The 20606-nt window shown below is 38.5% G+C and overlaps 1 protein-coding gene across 2 annotated transcripts in view; it reads left to right on the top strand.

The window, feature by feature from the left end:
• The first annotated feature begins 1581 nt into the window (after window positions 1–1581).
• Window positions 1582–20606, top strand: part of PLA2G4A (phospholipase A2 group IVA) — a 122550-nt gene continuing 103525 nt past the window's right edge. Inside the window, exon 1 of one of the 2 annotated variants that reach the window (XM_010992101.3) lies at window positions 1582–1707. The gene's annotated coding sequence lies outside the window, so the exon portion shown is untranslated. The remainder of the gene's footprint in view (window positions 1708–20606) is intronic. The other variant, XM_064477190.1, reaches the window with a different exon arrangement.

Raw genomic sequence — 20606 nt, 5'->3', positions numbered from 1 at the left:
GGGTCTTCAGAACTAATTCATCCTATGGACTGAGGCAGGCTACGAAAGCAGGAGCTCTCTTACCTAAGGTGGAGGCAGAGACTTGGAACTGCTAGGCTAATGTTGGAAATATTTTTGGAGGAACTAGGACAAAGTGAGGACAATCTGAATAAGCATCATTCATCTAGGGGTCTGTGTGAACAATGAGATTATAGGTGGGGAGCCCAACAGAACTGAACACGGGCATGGAGGCCACAGGACCACAGAATGGGCCATGGGAGGTGGTTGACATCCATTCCAGAGGGAGAGACATACCTGCACTAGCTTTTATTCGCTATAAGAATGGAGATGAGTCAGTAAGCCTGGAAAGAGGCAAACATCTCCCCGTATGTTTTAACCCTAGCCATAATATATACTGAGATTCTCTTTAAAACATTTAATCAAAATTTTTCTTCTCTTTAACGTGTGACACACTGTTGGATATCTTCTTCAAATACTGAAAGCTACAGCTGTTTGTTACCAACTGACCAGAGCACTATAAAAGCTGTTTTCCAAAGGCATCCTTCTTCAGCAGTCTTAGAATAAATGTGCCCTGCAAAACAGATTCTTTCTTTATTTGGGGGAAACGGTAAAAAAAAAAAAAAAAAAAAAAAAGCAGTGTGTTCTCGGCTCCTCTACTTAGCACACTTCATCTTTCAAGAAATTCAGGCTCCTCTTTATAAAGAAAAATACTGTGACCTTCATGAGACACTACAAACATTTTTTTTTTTTTTACAAAGGAGAGATTTATAACAGGTTGAATTTATAGGAGAAAATAAAGACAAAAGAGAGTTGAATCTTGGGCTACAGAAAGCAGATAATCCAGCAGATTTAGTGATGGAGTCTGCAGAAATTGTATTCTTTGAAAATGTTACAAGAGAGCTAGGAGAGTGTGCTCAGCATTTGATTAGAGGCAAAAATAGAAGATGCTGTGTTTGAAAAACAACATATACTAAATATGTCACTCTTTAAAGACACTAATTGATTCTTGCAGGGTTTGGATAAATTTAAACAATACACCTTCCTTGTTTACAGGCATATCAGGTATTTGAATTTACTTTGCAAATTTGTAATTAAACCTGATTGCTTTTCCACCTACATCTCAACATATGCATTATATCCTCTGGTATGCCTTTAATCTTAAATTTAGAAACACATGTTTATTACCTCAAATGTTTTGAGTTTGGGGAGGAACTATTTGAATGGATTTAATTTTTAAAGAGGTCTTATATGGTTGGTTCATCTTCAAAACGCACACAGTCTATATATTTTGGGGTCATTATAAACTTTGCCTTTTTAAAAAGGCAAAAATGCTCTGGGTTATTCATCTTTTCAATTGAGTTCTTACTCGAAGGACAAGAAATACACACATACACACACACCCCGTTAATTTAGGACTGGTTAACGTAAATATTATTTAAGCTTGTTTTCTGACTTCAAGTTACTCGTTCTGATACGTAAATATTTCCATTTAAGATATTAGCTGCTCCGAGAACAGTGTTTTTCCTCCCTTCCTCTTTAATTCCACCTTAACACATCTGCAAAAGCTAAAGGAAACCAGCCCACATTTTAGCCCCTCCCACCAAGGGAGACTTGAATTTCTCTGTAGTCCCGGGGCTGAAAAAGGATCCCGACAGAAAGCTAGAGGCGTAAAGGAGCCTGAAGAATCTCATTGTAACTCTGGGAACTGTAAGCAATATATTTACTCTCCCCCTGCTCCACTTCTCTCTCCCACCCTCCCTAGCTTTTAGTTGGACTTTGTTTGGAAGGAAGAAAGGACGGAGCGAAACCTGGTGTTCGCCGCTTTAAAAAGTCCTGTCTTTTGAAAGGAGATACAGACCTGAGACCTTAATTTCCTTCTAACAAATACCAGTTTGCTTTCCGGCGCCTAACTGTCCTGTGAGTCTGACGAAAAGGTGTTTCCTTCACTTAACAGCCCCCGAGAGAAAGCGCACATGCAGAGCGGCCGTGCGGGGGCTCTGCTTAGGGCTCCACGTGATACCGCCGGGTGGTTGCCCATCCCCAAACTGCGTCAGCGCCGTCTGGCTGCCTTAAAGATCTTTAGCGAAGGAATGTATCATTTGAGTCTTAATTAAAAAAAAAAAAAAAAGTCATTTCAGTTACTTAATGAAAAGCATTCCTGGGTATGTAATGTGTGGTAGTGTTCTGCGGAAGGCAGTTTTGGAAAATTGTTTGTAGAATGATTGGTATTCTGACTCGTTCTTCTAAGTTATTTGACTTGCGAGAGGAGCAGATACTGGAAAAGATTTGCTCAAATAAGAAAGTTAACTTTTGAGTGTGAATACTATTTTTGTAATTTTGTATCGGAAGCACTTGTGAAAAAAAGGCATTTGGATTTGAAATAATAGTGTCTTACTATATCTAAGTCTCCTATAACTCATAATCATTTTAGTCTTAAAAATAATTACTTCCACCCTCAAAACTAGAACAAGAAATGCTCTTCATACTGGTTGTTGATGCAGGCATTTATTCAGCTAAGGCAGATGGGGAGTACCAGAGGTCTACCATTTAGATGGATGTCATTCTTCCTTACAGTCTTTGCATATCTAAACTGTTGGGTTTCAGGAGAGTTTCTGTTTTGTTCTGTTTCAGTTTGTTGCATAAATTTGGAATTGTAGACTGAGAAGTATTTGCAGAGAATAGTAGTGAAATAAACCTTGTCAAGAGTTTTTTAATTATGTTCCACAGACCCCTAGTCCTTGTCAGTCAAGTGTGATATTGGGATTCAAAAACAGGTATTTGCTTCTTTCGTTGAGCAGAAGAGTTAAATTTTAAATTAAGCAATGATTGTGAAATGCATAGAGAAGTGTTTAATCTGCATTTGCTCAAAGCAGCCTTACAAACTTCCTTTAGGGGAAGCACATTTTATGGGACAAGAAGCTAAGAAATCTATTTAATAATTTTCCTTTTCCCAAGTAAATGTAAATGCAAAATATTCAGAAGTGACTTGCAATGTTAAAATGCTTTTTTTTTCCTTTTTACATTTATCAGTCTTGATAACAGTACCTGATAAAGGTCATCCCACTGAAAGAACTTGGCCTAGGTTTTTAACCCATCAGTATCATTCATAGTGTCTTTGCTTAGAAAGCAAAGTCATAAAACCAAGTCATTTACATATTAAAAAATATGTTCCAGGAATAAAAAAGAGGAAGATGCTGCGGTTCCTTTTCCTCCCCTGTGCCTTTTATTTACCATCAGTCTTTTTCTTCCTCTTGCTAGCAGACTCTAGCTTTAGTTATTTGCACTTCTTTTTTCGTTTGTTTTTTTATCACAGACCCTTTTACAAATCTTATGAAAACTGTAGACCCCTCCCCAGAATCTTGTATGTATGCTTCTCCAACATGTGGAAATTTTGAAACACGTCTAGGAAATTCACAAATACCCCCAAAACAATTCGTGTCACATGAAAACAGTATTTCTTAGAACTTCAGACTTTTTGGGTAATATCAAATAATTAGCAAATTATTTTACTTATAGGTAAAGAACTACCTCTCAGTGAATAATTGCAGTGCCCATATTGTGACTTCCTAGTTTTTCTAGAACTCTAAATAATTTGATGTAATGGAAAAAACTACTTGCCTGGAAACCAAGTGACCTAGATTCTAGACCCTACCCAGTAGTAATTAGCTGTACAATATTAAGTTTGCCATTTTTCTGTAACATCTAAAATATTTTATTGCTGAATACAATAAATAAAACATAATAGGAAAGTAAGTAGCAAATTATTTTTTATTGGATTGTGGCATGTCTATATGTGCTACTTTGTTCCAAAATTCCTAATGCTATTTCCCAGCGTAATTATTTTATAATATTCTTGTTTATTACAAAGATAATTCATGCTCACTGTTTAAATTTTGTTAACTATAGAAACCACAAAGATGAAAGGAAAATTTTACATATAGTCCCCCCAAGGGGTAACTACTTTTAAAATGTCACTCATTCAATCAACAAGTATTTATTGAGTAACTAGCGTGCATCGGGACAGAGACAAAGAGCCAAGGAATTCATGTATATACATCTATTTATACTTCTAGGCATTTTCCTATGCATACACGCACATGTAGATTTTACAAAGTTGTGATCACACTTGTTAAAAGATTGACCGAGGCACGTTAAAAGTTTTAAGTTCACTTGAGCAAAAATTGAATGGGGCAATGCCAAACCAGAAGTGGTTAGCAGCCCTTCACTGACAAGATATGGCGGAGAGACTTGTGTAGAGAAAAAAAGCAGACGCAGAGGAATTAATTGGCTACAGCTTAAAGCCTAGTTGGCTATTTGTGAACGATTATCCTCAGGTTTGTTTTGTTAACTTTGAGGCTTTTACAGGTGATTTTGGTTTGCTGATGTAGGTTGCTGGGGCATTAGAGCCACCTCCATCTAACAGCCTCCTTGTTTAATTAATTTAGCACCCTGTTTTGCTGTTTCAAAAGTTGCTTCCCCTCAATCATGAAATTTTCTGTTAAAGCATTGTATTTTTATATTCGTGGTATTTTGTCTTCATTCATACCTTAAACAAATATTATTGGGCCCCTCCTATGTGTCAGGCACTGAGCAAGCGATGGCAGTCTAGCCCTGAGCAAGAGAGTGTGGGTCTCACTATGTTGTAATGTTTAGTCTACGGAGCTGCTGTGTTGGCTGACCATAAACTGTTGGATATTTAGGTGGATTAAAGTTTTCCACTATTATAAATAGTGTTTCATCTAAGACCTCTTAATATAAATGTTTGTACACATTTTTGTTTATTTCATTTGGATTGATTCTTAAAATACATTTTCCAGGTTCTAACAAAAGTTCCACTACTTACAGGTTGTGAGATCATAAGCCAATTGCTTTATCAAAATGCTCTTTCCTCAACTGTAAAATAGGAATAATAATAATAACAATTGAGTATTTGGAGGTTTTAAAAATGTATTTAGCAAATATCATGGAATGCTAGTTATTATTTTTGCAGTTTTGCTCTTTTTTACCGTATCTTATTTAAATTTGTATTTCTTTCATAGTAGCCACTTATACATCTGTGTTTATGAATTTCCTCTTTCAAATGATTTTTAAATCTTTTTTTCAGTTTTAATTTCTAATATGGTAAATATCAAATGATATAACTCACATAATCAAAGGCCCTATGAGGTCCTCAATTATTCTGAAGAATGTTAGGGGCCTTAACATTAAAGGCTAAATTTTGAAATGGAAGTAGAAATTCTGTAAACTTCGCTTTTTTCAAGTTTAAGGGATTGTTCTGATAACTTTTTTTAAACAATGGGTGAAATGTATAGAAAAATGAAAGCAAGTCATTTCATTTCTCACAGACTAGCATTTTCTAAAAACTCAGGGAACTTGAAGAGGTTTCTGAGAAGAGGGCAAAAGCCCTGTAGAATCTCCCACGGCTTTGGGAACATCCAGACTTGCTTAATGCAGAGAAGGTGGAAATAGGGTTAGGGTTACGAGATGACTCTTTATAAGATTTTATAAGAAAAATGATGTCCATGTTTGTCAAGAACCAACTTAAAGAAAGTGAATTTAAGCTTTAGGCAATTCATCTTCTACTCCTTGGCGATTCGGGCAGTGACAGCTGGGAGGACTGAAAGGCTGGTTTTGGAGTTCTTTCCAAAGAAGGCAGTAAATGCAGCAGATACCATTCCGGCCTTGTGCTGCCATCACTGCCTGAGAATAAAAGAGAGTGTCAAAATATTGCCACTCTTGCCACTGTGGGAATCTGTATTTTTTTGTTATTGTTGCTTCTCTGTTATTCTTAGTCCACCTTTAGAACAGTCTTTGAAAATACAGTTTCTCTCTCCTTTATACAAATATAAAATAAGCTTAAATAATTCAGCGCTCACCATAAGCAGATTTACAGAGCCAATCAACTAATCACTTATTTAATGAATTCAAATGACTTTAGAGACACTCAGCAAACACCTGTAAGTGATCCTTGTCAGGGTCAAACAACCCCTGAGTCAAAGATGATGGGCTGAGAGCCGAGGTGGGCTCACTTTTCTTTCACTCCCTCCTTAGGGAATGGAGGAATCTCACACTACATTGTTGTCATCTGCTGCTTCCTTTTTCTTAATCTTCCCCTTTATTTGCTTGACCTCTGGAGTCTGCAGGGAAATTTAGGTATTGTAGGTAATAGTATGTTTTGAATTAGAAAAAAAAATGTCCTTAATATGTGTAATTTCAATATTCCATAGTACAGAAAACTCATGTATTTATAATAATCAGCTTAGTTTTTCATTTTATCATTTAATTTACAATCTGTTTTCTGATCACCTAGTTTGAAAAAAAAAATCAGCGGGCCAATCATGTCTCGAGTTCACATAGCATTTTGTGGTTTATAAAGAGATTGCTCAAGAACTTTATTCCCACAGTAACTTTGTAAGTTAGCAGAGCAGGTATTCACGTTTTATGGATGTGAAAAGAGAAATGTTGGGAAGTTAAAAGGCTTATTTAATGTCCACATCTTAGGACTTCCACTTTGATGTATTTTGTATGCTTCAGTTGATTAACTGATTGGTTTATAGTTTCAGTTTTGACGAATGTTATTCAAGGCTGTCAACTTCTTTCTATTTGTGTTAACATCAGAAAAATTACAGAGGAAGAACCAGAAAGTACACGTCCTGATGCATACTTCCATATTAACTCAATTGTTCTGCTCTTATAACTGGGTTACTGATTGACGTAATGGAGGAAGTTGCACAAACACTTATGAATAATTGAAGAAGCAGTGTATGATTTAGAATTTACTATTTTGTAATTATTTACCATTTACATATATATATATATCACGTAAGAAAATAAAGTATATGCAGTTTAACCTAAAAATACAAATTAGACACATTATGAATGATATGAGAAATACTAATGTTACCAAAGGTTTTACTTCCATTTGGTAACTGAACATTCTCTTAGAATATTCTAAGTATACCCGCAGAACCTGTGGCTTCCTTTGGCTGTTATAAATCCTGGTAGTTGGCATAAAGTGTTTGTATCAAAATGGTTACTCTGACCTTGGATTTACCATTTCTAGAAAAAAATCATTATTTTACTTTTCCAAACAACCCAGTAGCTTATGGCAAATCAGATATTCCCTTTCAGGAGTAAAAACCAACTTTAGTTTTACACATGGCTTATTATACGTACATATAACTTCATAACAAAAGGTAGCAGGTCAGGTTTGACTGCTAGATGCAACTGTACCACTAGAAACATTAGGTTGGTAAAAGGCTTCTGAATTTCAGTCAGTAAATTGGCACACTTCCTATTTGCCCCATACTTTTATGTCCACAGCTTTAACAGTATAAGCAAGTTGAACACAGTACCTCGGAAACAAGCTGGGATGTTAAAACCCTTATGGAAGGGAGTATGCCTGCTGAATTCTTGGAGCTGTAATTGTAGAGAGACAGTTTCTGCCTGGGGCAGAAAAATGGTGTCTTTAAGATTTCTTCAGGCTTTTGTTTTTTATTTGTTGAAAGAAAAGTCTAGTCCATTTTGTGGACTTTTTACAGATATTTGATGCAGTATTATGAAAGTATTAAGAAAAATTATTGAGAACAATTAAGAATTTATAGAAAAGCAATTTGGGGGAAAGTGTCTAAAGATGCATGCAGTTATGGGGACATGCTGAATAGACTCCTGCATCTGTAGTTAAGATTTCTTATTATCTATCAGTCCCTTGTTATTAACTACCACAAACCTTAAACAGGTACCAATTTTCTTTCCATTCAACTGTTGGAAAGAAGCAGCAGATGAGTTTAAAATTGATTGAGGTCGTGAACTTAGACCTTTTGCAAAGAGATAACACTGGAGCATCTCCCCAGTTCATGGAATAGTCTTCAACATCACTGCTTTCAATGTACGATGGGAATTCATGTCCCAGTGTACCTTCAAAGCATTATTATATTCTTGATTATTAGAAGATACTAGTAACATATTTTAGGAAGATTTCTTACAGCAAAAATTCTAATTTAAAGAGATTTCTTGTTTAATTAAAAATTTAGTTGCAAAATATTAAGATGGTTACTTACAATTTGCCACTTGGTACTTACTTTTTGAGGTAGTTATAATCAGGGATTTATAGTTAAAATATATAAAAGTCCACAATGTTTATATGATTTTTTTTCTTATCCTTATCACTAATGATCCCTTTGTTGTCAATGAAAAGCAATGAAAGAATGGATTTTGGAAGACTCATTCAGGGTTTGCAGAAAATTTTACTATCTGCTTAAATTATGTGAAAGATTGACAAACTGACTTGGTTGATTAATACCTTATGAGCTGTTGTTACAATGAAAAGAACATTCTTATATAAATTACAATTTTCTGTGAAGAAAACATTTCTAGATACTATGTCATGAATATATATAGCATGCCTAGGAAAAGAACTGGAAAAATGTATCTTTAATACTTAGAAAAGTAAGCGATATTAGAGGAAGCAATTCAGATAGTCTGTATTCTCTTTCTCACTTAAAAATTTTACCTGTTGGGTCCAGAAAAAAAGTGCAGATGCTAATATCAACCAGGAATTGTTGATTCCAGGGCTACGTGCATTTATTCCTTCACCAATTCCATACGTTTCCATTAATACCAACTACAAGCAAGGCACTGTGCAACATTTAGGGCATTCCTGGGTGAGTAAAGAGTTAATTTTCTCTTGGAGGAGAGAGAGAATAATATAGCAAATGATACACGAATAATAAAGGAAGCAAACGGACTTTCACAGTACCCAGGGAGCTGAGGAGGGAAAGGTTTCCCTGAGACGTGAAATTGAAGCCAAGATGTGGGGGATGAGAAACCACGTGTGGGAGGTGACTGGGTGAGAATGGTGTGGCTCAAGGCGCGGGCTCCAGGCAGAGAACAGCATTTGTCAAGGAGAGCAATGGAGAAATTACATGGAAAACCAGGGATTAGGGTGATGTTGCGGGAGCAAAGGAGGAAAAGTGGTTCCAGAGAAACACAGGATGGGAGAGTGACGACTGCATTTGAAAATTAGGAGGTCATTAGTGGTCTTGGTGAGAGGGTTCCAGGGGAGTGGTGGGGACTCAGTGAGGTGGCTGAGGGGATGGGAAGTGAGGACTCTGAAGATGTAGACAGATAACAGTGTGAGCAAATGGCTCTGTAGAGAAATCTACATTAAAAAAGGGCGACTTGGAGCATAAAGGAATATGAAGTCAAGGGAGACTGTGACAAGCTTGCCAGTCAGATTATCTAGTAAAAAGTAAAGTCTGATGATTCAGAATAGACAGGCATGGCCGTCAGAGTGAAGTACTTGAGGAGGAGAGAAGGATTTGTGTCCAGAGAGCCACACGTGGGGCCAGATCTGGAACAGGAGTAAGTCTGTCTCCTTTGTGCCGGAAAGGAGGAGAACCCAAGTGTACGGGCAGAGCGAGCAGAGGAGTGTGCAGATCTGGTGGTGGGAAGATAAGGAACTTCCACCGGTGCCTTCTGTTTTCTCACTGAAGGGAGATGTCACCACCCAAGCGTGGGGGTGGTGTGAGGTGAGAGACTTGGGGAGAAGAAAGTCATTTTCTCGAGTGGGAATGCCTGCGTGCCAGAAAAACTTAGAAAGATGCTGTGTAGTGCTGAGAGCCTCTTCTGAGTTTTGAGAATGTGAAGCTAAACTGAGACCAGCCTTCTGGGTTTATGGTATTCCTCCAGCTGTGCTTAAATGCAAGAAGCAAACCCAGAGAAGCTAGAATGGCTGAGTTTTTCTAGAGCAGGTTTTGTTTGTTTTGAGTGAGAGTTTTTAGAGAAAGAAGGAAAATCTGGAAATCCTTAAAATGAACGACTAGTACGCTAAGCAAACAGAACAAAAACACCTTAAACAAAAATGTGTAGAAATTCATGAGCTTGTAGAATGCAGATCATTTTATCCAAGGTAACTATTAACTAGTAAGGAGTAGTCACAGACTACTTTGTTCCTTTCAGATTCCTTGTCTGGTCAATTGCTAGGCCAGGTTCTACACTTCAGCGAGTCTCAGAGAGTCTCAAAGCATTTCACCTGTTCCTGGAGCAGTCATGCTGGGCTCCTTTTTCTTCAAGTTAGTTGCTGGAATTGTCCTTTTGAGTTCTGAGTGTTTAACCCTTGCCTCGCCTTCCTTTCTTGGATGCCTAGCTAAGTTCTCGTGTCTGGTGTCTCTTCCACCCCTCAACTTTTGCCTCCTCTCCTCCAGGTTTCTGAAGGCACTTTCGTCCTCCCTCAAGATAATGCTTTATGGAATTGGAATCATTACAATTCTGCAATGTAGAAATGGCCAAAACACGTAGTAATAATAATCAACTGTCAAAAAAGGGGGTTCTTCTTTTTACAGCCCTGCTTTCAGGATGTTCTTTCTTCAACGTGCCAAAATCTTTCATTTTGCAACTAAGAAAGTCATTTTCGTTTCTTTCTCCCCCCCCCCCCACCAAAGTCTTTAGAGCTTCTTAGAAGAACAGCTGGTGACCATAATCCAAGTGATTTTTTTATGAACTAAAATAATATTATTGAAATACTGTCTCATACTTCTTCAAAGTTAAGAAAATTCCTGTTTTTTTAAAAAAAAACCTTGTAATTTAATAGCCAATTTTTATAAATCCTTTTAACATTAAAGTGCTTTAATTTTCCGCTGTTGATGGTCAGGCACTTCCATGATGGGAAGCAGGGAGTCTGTGTGGGCCAAGCTGGGCCATGGCAGGAGGAGGGGCAGCTCCTAGTGATCAGATGCCCTTGATATTTCGTTTCCCAGATGCACTGCCTGGCACTTGCGAGGTGCCTCTTTGTCCTCTTTCCCTCCCTGCCTCAATGAGATGTCTGTCATGCATTGGAAAGTCATAAATAGTCCATAAAGTGGAAGTCTGCACTTTATTCCTGGTTCTGCCCGTATTTCCTTAGGCTAGGGTTTAGCTGCAGTTATCAAACTTCTTCCTGTCCAAAATGAGGTGGTGGGCGGGAGTGTAACATTGTTTTTGTTGATTTCATTTTGTCACAAAATCCATTGAGGCTTCATATCTCACCAGAGAGGCGCAATGGATACATTCTTCTAGATTTTAGTAATGTCCCTGGCACTGATCTCCATTGTTGATCAAAGGTTGAGGAAATGTAAATTTCATGATTTGGTGCCAATGAGTGTTTCTAGTTCACTTCAACCCGTGTTTACTATATATCACACCTTAATGTTCAGATTGTGCTTACATGTTCGTTATGGTGCTGGCAGGGGTTGATAGTCCAAAAAGAACTTAAGTTTTCTATCATTTTACCCTTTATTGTATTAGTTCAAAAACCTTTCATTGAACTTTAGAACTACATAGTTGTATTCCTCAGAAGTAGAGGCAGAAAACGCAAGGCTGCAAAGCATACGTGAGTACCATTCGAAGGGTCTGCTACACCGCATGGACTCCATGTATTTCAATATAATTGGTTTCCTTTGTAGTCCAGTGCTTGTACTTCATGAATTTTATAATGTCACATTGTATTGTGAGGTCCATAGGCTTCCCCAGACCACCAAAGGGGCCCAAGACAAAAAATATTAAGAACTCTTGAGAATACTCCCCTTGAATGCATACTTTCTACTTATGGAGTTCTCAATCCTGCAAAAGCCTGGGTTTCCCATTTGTTAAAAAACAAACAAACAAACAAAACCAGTGAATTGCCGTGCACAGTGTCTGGAAGCATGTTTCTAAAACCTATTACGACCTGAGAAAGGAATGATGAGCTTGAATTACTATCATATGTTACACCATCCAGGACTTTAGGGTGCTCATGTCATGTCTAGCGGTTTAACTTCCTGGTAACCCACAAGACTGATCTTCCACAACTCCTGCCATATTTTTCTTTCTTTTTTTTTTTCCCCCCCACTTCAAGATCATAGTCTACATCCGTATTTTAATGACAAGATCAGCCTCACTAGCTGCTTGAAATAGTTGTCGTGTGAGTTGAAAAGTAAAACAACCTCGAGATGTTAGAACTTCATCCAGTAATAAGATGGCTCTCACGAAACATTTAAGCCAGTGTGACGGCTTTCCTGGGGGTTTTCCCTGGACTGTTTACTTTAGAAAAAAGATACAGCTTTCCCTGCTGTGGCAATCTTGAATACGTCATAAAAAGAGGCAGCAATTAAGGAGGGAGTGGAAGCCTCAACAAAATACAAACTCTCCCCAGGGGAGCATGTTTGCAAACCGTCTTGTCTGGAGAAAGTTGTAGAAGTAAATGCACTTTTCAAAACCCATTCCTTTTGCTGGCATCTTGTGCCACATTGTAGATGTATTTAAAAAAAAATGTGAGCAGTGACACCTCACTGTTATCGGTTTCTTTTCAGTGGAAGGTAGAATGGTACTTTGTATTTTCTGAAAGTGAACATAGTATAGTTAACACTTGTCAGTGTGATATGAGTGTATACTGAGCTGTGTGGGAAGAGGATTGCTGTTTTTTTAAACAATCCATGTTTGTATTTGTAAGTACACATCTTATAACTATGATTCAAATCTAGAAAAATGTAAATGATGAAAATGACTCTTTTTCAGTCAAAGAGAGAAATTCAGTTGTTTTCCTTCAAGTTCACATCCTGACCATACTCCGTGCCACCAAACAACAACTTGGCAACTTAAAATTTGGGTCAAACTAAAATTTATATAAATACCCTTTTAATTTTGGCTCTATTTCCTTTTCAGTCTGAGTATGTGGGGAGGGGGAGAGAAAGGGGTGCTGGGAGGGTGCAAAGGAATAGCACCTGGTTGAGAGTGAAGAGATGTGTTTAGTTGTTTCCCTAATTAGGTGAACTCGCTGCGTTTGTTTACACCGTAGGCCTCAGCTTACAAATGTGCACAAGTTCTGTCTAGGTGGTGATTATTTTTTCCAATCCCGAAATTTTCTGACCTTAAAATAAAGCCAGAGTGGCCACTTGTTTCTGGCCACTAAAGAGGTGAGACAATGGAAAATAACAGCAAACCAGATGGTCAAAGAAAGGAAAACTGGAACACTGGCTGGAGAGTAAGGAGACATTCTTGCTTTGTTTGTAATGCGGCGTGCAAAACTGGACCAGCTGGTTTTCTGGCCCCTAAAATAGTCAGGTTTATCTGGATTCGGACTTCCCAGTGGTGAAGTGGTAAAATCAGACGGCATTATGCATCGTGTTTCATTTATATACTCTCTGTGTGTGCTTTTAAAATAACGAGATGAGGGAGGCTGGCTCGGCTAAGTGATGTTGTGCTCTCTCCTCTTCTCTGTCCCCTCACAATCCCGGTTTAGGTGCCTGTCACGGCACATCTGCACCTCTCTGGGTGGCCGTCCCTCCCTCCTCAGGTAACACCTTCCTCCGTGAACAACTGCAAGTGTCTTTGTTTAACGGCTATAGTATAAATATGGAAGTGTGTTATAGACTGAATGGGGCCCTACTCCCTTCGTATGTTGACGTCCTAACCCCCCCCCCCAGTACCCAAGAATGTGACTATATTTGGAGATTAGGCCTTTAAAGAGGTGATCGAGTTCAAAGGAAGCCCTTAGGATGGGCCCTAATCCAACTGGCAGGTACTCTTATAAGGAGAGGAAACCTGGATACCCAAAGAGACACCAGGGGAGCATGGGCACAGAGAAAAGACCATGTGAGGACACAGGTAGAAGATGACATCTTTACGCCAAGGAGAGAGGCCTCAGAAGAAACCAAACCTGCTGGAGACTTTGATCTTAGACTCCTGGCCTCCAGAACTGTCAGAGAATGGGTTTCTGTTGTTTAAGGCCAGTAGGCTGTGGTGTTTTCTTATAGCAGCCCTAGCAAACGAATGCAAAGTGTTACCCCCATCATGTGGCCTCTGTCGGCCCGTCCTCCGGGGTCTTTGGTAGAATGACAGAATGATGTAGAAAGAAGGGATCTGGTGTGAGTCAGGGGGTCAGGATTCTAGGGCCAGCTCAGCATTTGTCAACCTAGATGACCTAGGGAAAGTTTCTCAGTCTTTCTGGGAGACAGTGTTCTCTTGTAGAGCGTGAGTAAGGGGGACCATATGCCTCAGTTTGAGTTGTCAGTGAGACAAATCACTCACCCTTTTATTTCTCAAAATTGCAATAATATTCCCTCTCTTATTATGAAGACAAAATGAGGTGATGTGTATAAATCACTTAGCACAGTATCACCAGCATTTGGGAAATGTGTAACTAATGTGAGCTTCTGAAATTAGGTATTCAAATTAGCAATTGCTAAGATATCGTCCAGCTCAGCCTTCTAGGTTCTATAAATAGGCTTGACTTCCCCCATGATGATTTCTTAACACGGAACTTCGTCTACGGTCTGATCGCTTTTCCCCGGTGCTCCATATAAGTTCCCAAGTTTGTTCATTCACCCTTTCGAACATAGTCATTGGGTGGTCACTCAGGACCCAACAAGAGTACAGGGAGAAGGCAACAGAACTCCCTCCTGTTGCTCACAGCCTGGGGAGACATAGAGTTTATAATGTGTCAAGAGAAATCAAGGAGGAATACCAGAATCCTAACCAAGTAGACAGAGAGATGATTTACTTCAGAGACTGAGTTTATGCCAGAACTGAAGGGCAGGCAGAGAAGATCCTGTTGAGAAGCTGTAGGGGGGAGGCGAGGGGTGTGGTGGGCAGCACAGGTGAGAGCCTGGGGTGGGGCGGGGCATCTCCACGGCGGCTGCAGCTTACTCCTGAGGTTCGTTTTTGTTTTTGTTTTTTTTTATTTATTTTATTTTTTACTTTTTTAATTTTTAAACTTTTTTTTTTTTATTGAGTTATAGTCATTTTACCTCCTCAGGTTCTTTTCCAGGAACACGTGTTCTCCCTCCCCTCTTTCTAGACATCTCCACCCTTTCGTGGTTTCAAGCATCAGCTCAGGTTTTTACCTTTTCTAGCGAGCCTTTTCTGTTTTAAACCATGTGAATCTTTCTCTGCTCTGAAACTCTGTGGGTATTCCATATAGGCTTCCCTGTTTTAATGATGAACTTTCAATTATACAAACTTGAGAGAGAGAGAAGCAGTGTCAGAGGCCTAGGAAGAAAAACAGAGTGGAAAAGTCAGTTCAGGAGGAATAGTGTGGACGGACATTGCGATGGGCCCAGGCATCTCACTGTGGGGCCTGAGAGGCACTTCCACGCTGTTGGGTTTCTGGCTTAAGAAACAGACCCAGCTAATCAATCTGTGCCTCTGTAACTGGTGGCCTGCTTTTCCATTTCCTTGGGAACAGGCAAATTCTCCTAGCAGGTTTTCTGGACCAAATTGAAGGTACCGCTTGAGAAACATTTCTAATATAAAGTGGCTCCATCCCCTGTCTTAATTTCTGCTGTTTCTTCATTCCTCTGTGCCTGCTAGTCATATCAAACCCTTTGCTTAGCCTAGGTTTTAAAAAAGCAACAGATAAATAATTTAATAATTTAAAACTTCAGTAATGCCTTAGTAACTAAATGTATATGGTTTATATAAATATACAGTTACATATTAGTTAATACATATATAAATGATGATGGAAACACTGCCCTTCATGCTTTTAAAATATCTTTCTATACCCAGAATAATGGAGAAAGCTTGAATTTGGAAGCAGACAAATCAGGGAGGTACGTATAAAAATTTTAATGGATCAGATTTTAAAAATCTCTATTCAAACTTTTATCAGTTTTTTTTTTTTTTAATTTTAATGGAGGTACTGGGGATTGAACCCAGAACCTTGTGCTGGCTAAACATACGCTCTACCACTGAGCTACCCACCCCCCCAATTAGTATTTTTTACTCTCAGTTAAAACTAATTGTTGAGTATAAAAACGTATACCACCTTTATAAACGGTGCTGAACAGATTTCCTACTTGAATTTCTCAGCAATCTCTATAGAGCCAAATAAGTCTTAGGAAATTGGGGAAAAACATCAGTTTCATAAACAACAATAAACATGATAATTTTGCATGTTTGTGACCCACTAGGCCCTGCACTTAATGATTGACATACACTTTCTCATTCCATCCTCCCATTGCCTCTCTGAGGTGTGGGCACCATTTCCCCCATTTTACAGATAAAGAAAGAGGATCGTGGTCACACAGTCAGAGGAAGGAGGAGACAGGCTTGAACTTAGATCAGCTGGGCTCCAGTAGAGAGGCCTGCCACTGGTTCAGTGCTGAGCCTCCTACTACCTCCTCTGCTCTGTTCCACAGTGAAATCGAGGGAAAGAGAAGAGGACCCTTTGCATTCCTATCCTTCTTTCCTCCACGTGCCACAAACCTAGTACGGGCAGACCTCGTTTTATTGTGCTTTGCTTTATTGAGCTTCGCAGGTACTGTGTTTTTTTCACAAGTTGTAGGTTTGTGGCAATCCTGTGTCAAGCAGGTCTTATCAGTGCCATTTATCCAACAGCATCTGTGTATTGCAAGTCTCTGTATCACATTTTGGGAATTCTTTCAATATTTCAAACTTCTTCATTATTGTTACATTTGTTATGGTGATCTATGATCAGTGATCTTGGATGTCACTATTGTAATTCTTTTGGGTCCCCATGAGCCATCCATGCCTATATAAGACAGCGAACTTAATTGGTAAATGTTGTGTGTGTTCTGCCTGCTCCACCAGGAAGGGTATAGCTCAAGTGGCAGAGCACATGCTTAGTATGCACAGGGTCCTGGGTTCAATCTGGTTCAATCCCCAGTACCTCCTCTAAAAATAAGCCTAATTACCTCCCCCACTGCCGAGATAAAATAATTAAATAATACAATAATGATTGCTCCACCATCTCTCGCCCTCTCCTCAGGCCTGCCTATTCCCTGAGACACAGTTATACTGAAATTAGGCCAGTTAACAATGGTCTTAAATGTTCAGGTGAAAGGAAGAGTTGCACATTTCTGACTTTAAGTCAAAAACTAGAAATAAGTTTAAGCTTAGTGAGGAAGGCATGTTGAAAGCTGAGACAGGCCAAAACCAGGCCTCTTGTGCCAAACTAAGCTAAGTTGTGAATGCAAAGGAAAAGTTCTTGAAGGAACTTAAAAGTGCTACTCCAGTGAACACATAAATGATAAGAAAATGAAACAGCCTTATTGCTGTTATGGAGGAAGTTTTAGTGGTCTGGATAGAAGATCAAGCCAGCCACAGCATTGCCTTCAGCCAAAGCCTGATCCAGAGCAAGGTCCTAACTGTCTTCAATCCTAAGAAGCTACAGAAGGAGAGTTTGAAGCTAGCAGAGGTTGGGTCACAGGTTGCAGGAAAGAACCTGTTTCCATGACATCAAAGTGCAAGGGGAAGCAGCCAGTGCTGATGCAGAAGCTGCAGTGAGTTCTCCAGAGGACTAGGTGAGATCATCAGTGAAGGTGGCTGCGCTGAACTACAGATTTTCAGTGTAGATGAAACAGCTTCTATTGGAGGAAGATGCCATCTAGGACTTTCATAGCTGGAGAGGAGAAGTCGATGCCTGGCTTCAAAGCTTCAAAGGACAGGCTGACTCTCTTGTTAGGGGCTAATGCAGCTGGTGGGTTTAAGTTGAAGCCAATGCACATTTACCATTCTGAAAATCCCATGTTCCTTAAGATTTATGCTAAATCTACTCTGCCTGTGTTCTATAAATGGAACAACAAAGTCTGGAAGACAATCCATCTGTTTCTGATATGGTTTACTGAGTATTTTAGTCCCACTGTTGAGACCTACTGCTCAGAAAAAAAAAGAGTCTTTCAAAATATCACTGCTGCTTATTGACAATGCACCTGGGCACCCAAGAGCTCTGATGGAGACATGCAACAAGACTAACGTTATTTTCATGCCTGCTAACACAGACCCATGGGCTAAAGAGTAATTTCAACATCCATCCTGCAGCCCATGGGTTAAGGATTAATTTCAACATTCAAGTCTTGTTAGTTAAGAAATACATCCCATAATGCTATAGATAGCAATTTCCCTGATGAATCTGGGCAAAGTCAATGGGAAACATTCTGGTAAGGATCTATCATGCTAGATGCCATTAACAACATTTGTGATTCATGGGAAGAAGCCACAATATCAACATGAATAGGAGTTTGGAAAAAATTGATTCCAACCCTCATGGATGACGTGAGGGATTCAGGACTTCAGTGAAGAAAGTAACTGAAGATGTGGTAGAAACAGCAGGAGAAATAGAATTAGAAGTGGAATCTGATCATGTGGCTGAATTGCTGCAACCTCATGATAAAACTTGAATGGATGAGGACTAACTTCTTATGGATGAGCAAAGAAAGTGGTTTCTTGAGATGGAATCTAATCCTGGTGAAGATGCTGTGAACATTGTTGAAATGAAAATAAAAAATGTAAAGTATTACATAAGCCTAGTTGGTAAAGCAGTAGCAGAGTCTGAGGGACTGACTTCAATTCTGAAAGAAGTTCTACTGTGGGTAAAACACTCTCAAACAGCATTGCATGCTACAGAGAAATTTTTCCCGAAAGAGTTAATCGATGTGTCCTATTTTTAAGAAATTGCCACAGCCACCTCAGTCTTCAGCAACCACCACCCTGATCAGTCAGCAGCCATCAACATCAGGACCCTCCACCAGCCAAGAGATTCCAGCTCAGTGAAGGCTCGGATTATGATGAGCTATTTTAAGCAATAGAGTATTTTTTAAATTAATATGATGTACATTGTTCTATTAGACATAATGCTGTTGCACACTTAATAGACTACATTAGAGTGTAAGCATAATTTTTATATGCACTGGGAAACCAGAAAACTCCTGGGACTGCTTTGTTGAGACACTTGCTTTGTTGTGGTGGTCTGGAACCAAACCCGCAGTACCTGTGAGGTATGCCAGTAATAACCCCTTGTTTTCCTATCGTCCTGTCCCTCTGTGGAGGGAAAGGGAATGACCAAACACTCTAGTCTGTATTTTTCGTTCTCTTTCACTTTTCCCAGAGAAACCCATCTTGCCCTGAAAACATGACTAACAGGGTTTTGGGCAGACCACACACTGTGAAGCATTCGTTGAAAGCCAACAGTTGCATTGCACAGGCAAGCATGTGTTGGAAACAGTATCTCCATTTCCCCCTCATTAGTGTTCAGGAAGTTTCTAATTACAGGGCAGCCAAAAAAAAAAAAAAAAAAAACAAAACTTGTGAGCTTTATATCTCTTGCTTCAGACTTAAAGGACTGTACACTCACCAAGACTGGTTATTCAGCTTAGTTATAAAAACAACAACAACAAAAAACCCCAAAATGCTGTTTTGTGAGCATTCATGATAGTGGTTATGCAAATGAGTTGCAGTAATGTTTCCAGGCTGAGCTAATTGTGGGGAGAAAACATTTTCCCAGGGTTCATGTGGCTAAGGTGGAATGCCTGATTCTACAGAAACCTAAAATATGTACTGCTACTATTAACAGTTTGGCGGGGAAAAGGATGAATGGGTGCATATTTGTGACTGGAATTGAAAATGTCATTACTGACAATAAAGACTGATGATTTTATTCTGAAGAAAAGGACACTTACCCCCCAATTTTTCCATATGAATGGTTTATTATTTCTTTCAGACATAACACATAACTTTGGAATGAAAATTGTACATAAAAATTACATCTATCCACATGTATTAAGAGTTCTTATTTTTATTTAAAAAGGTTTTTTTATTGAAGTATATAGTCAGTATACAATATTGTGCTAATTTCTGGTGTACAGGGTAGTGAATCAGTTGTACATATATATATTTCTTTTCATATTCTTTTCAATATAGGCTATTACAAGGTATTGAATATGGTTATCTATTTTATATACAGGAGTTAGTATCTGCATATCCCTAACTCCCAGCTTATCCCTCCACTCAGCCCTCCTGCCTTTTCCCCCTGGTAACCAGAAGTTTGTTTTCTATGTCTGTGAGTCTGTTTCTGTTTTGTAAATAAGTTCATTTGTCTCTCTTTTTTTTTTTTAAGATTCCACATATTAGTGATATCATATGGTGTTTTTCTTTTTCCTTCTGGCTTATTTCACTTAGTATGACAATCTCTAGGTCCATCCATGTTGCTGCAAATGGCACTATTTTATTCCTTTTTATGGCTGAGTAGTATTCCATTGTGTGTGTATGTGTGTGCGTTTATGTATTGGACTTTTAAAGTAATTTTTTATTTTGAAATAATTTAAGATAAGAAATTGCAAAAATATTACGTGATTTCCATTTATTCTTTACCCAGATTTCCCTAGTGAAATATCTTATATTGCCAAAGTACATTATCAAAAGCAGGAAACTAACATTGATATAATGATATTAACTAAACTACAAACTTTATTTGGATTTTACTAGTCTTTTGTATGTATTAGATTTCATCCAATCTGACAACCTCTGCCTTTTGCTTGAAGTGTTGAATTTATTCACAGTTAATATTATGTAGTTCTCCCTTATCTGCAGGGGTAATATTTTAAGACTCCTGGTGGATGTCTGAAACCTTAGATACAATGAACCCTATATATATTATTTTTTTTCTTATACATACATACCTATGATAAAGTTTATAAATTAGGCACGGTAAGAGATTATCAACAATAACTAATAAAATAGAACAATTATAACAATATATTGTGATAAAAGTTATGGGAATTTGGTTTCTTTCTCTCAAAATATTTTATTGTACAAATTTAATGTCTTTTCCATCTTAACTACTTACCAGCACT

The sequence above is a fragment of the Camelus dromedarius genome, chromosome 21 (assembly GCF_036321535.1).
Source record: "Camelus dromedarius isolate mCamDro1 chromosome 21, mCamDro1.pat, whole genome shotgun sequence".
In the NCBI taxonomy this organism is placed as follows: Eukaryota; Metazoa; Chordata; class Mammalia; order Artiodactyla; family Camelidae; genus Camelus; species Camelus dromedarius.
This window is presented reverse-complemented; position numbering and strand designations above follow the sequence as displayed.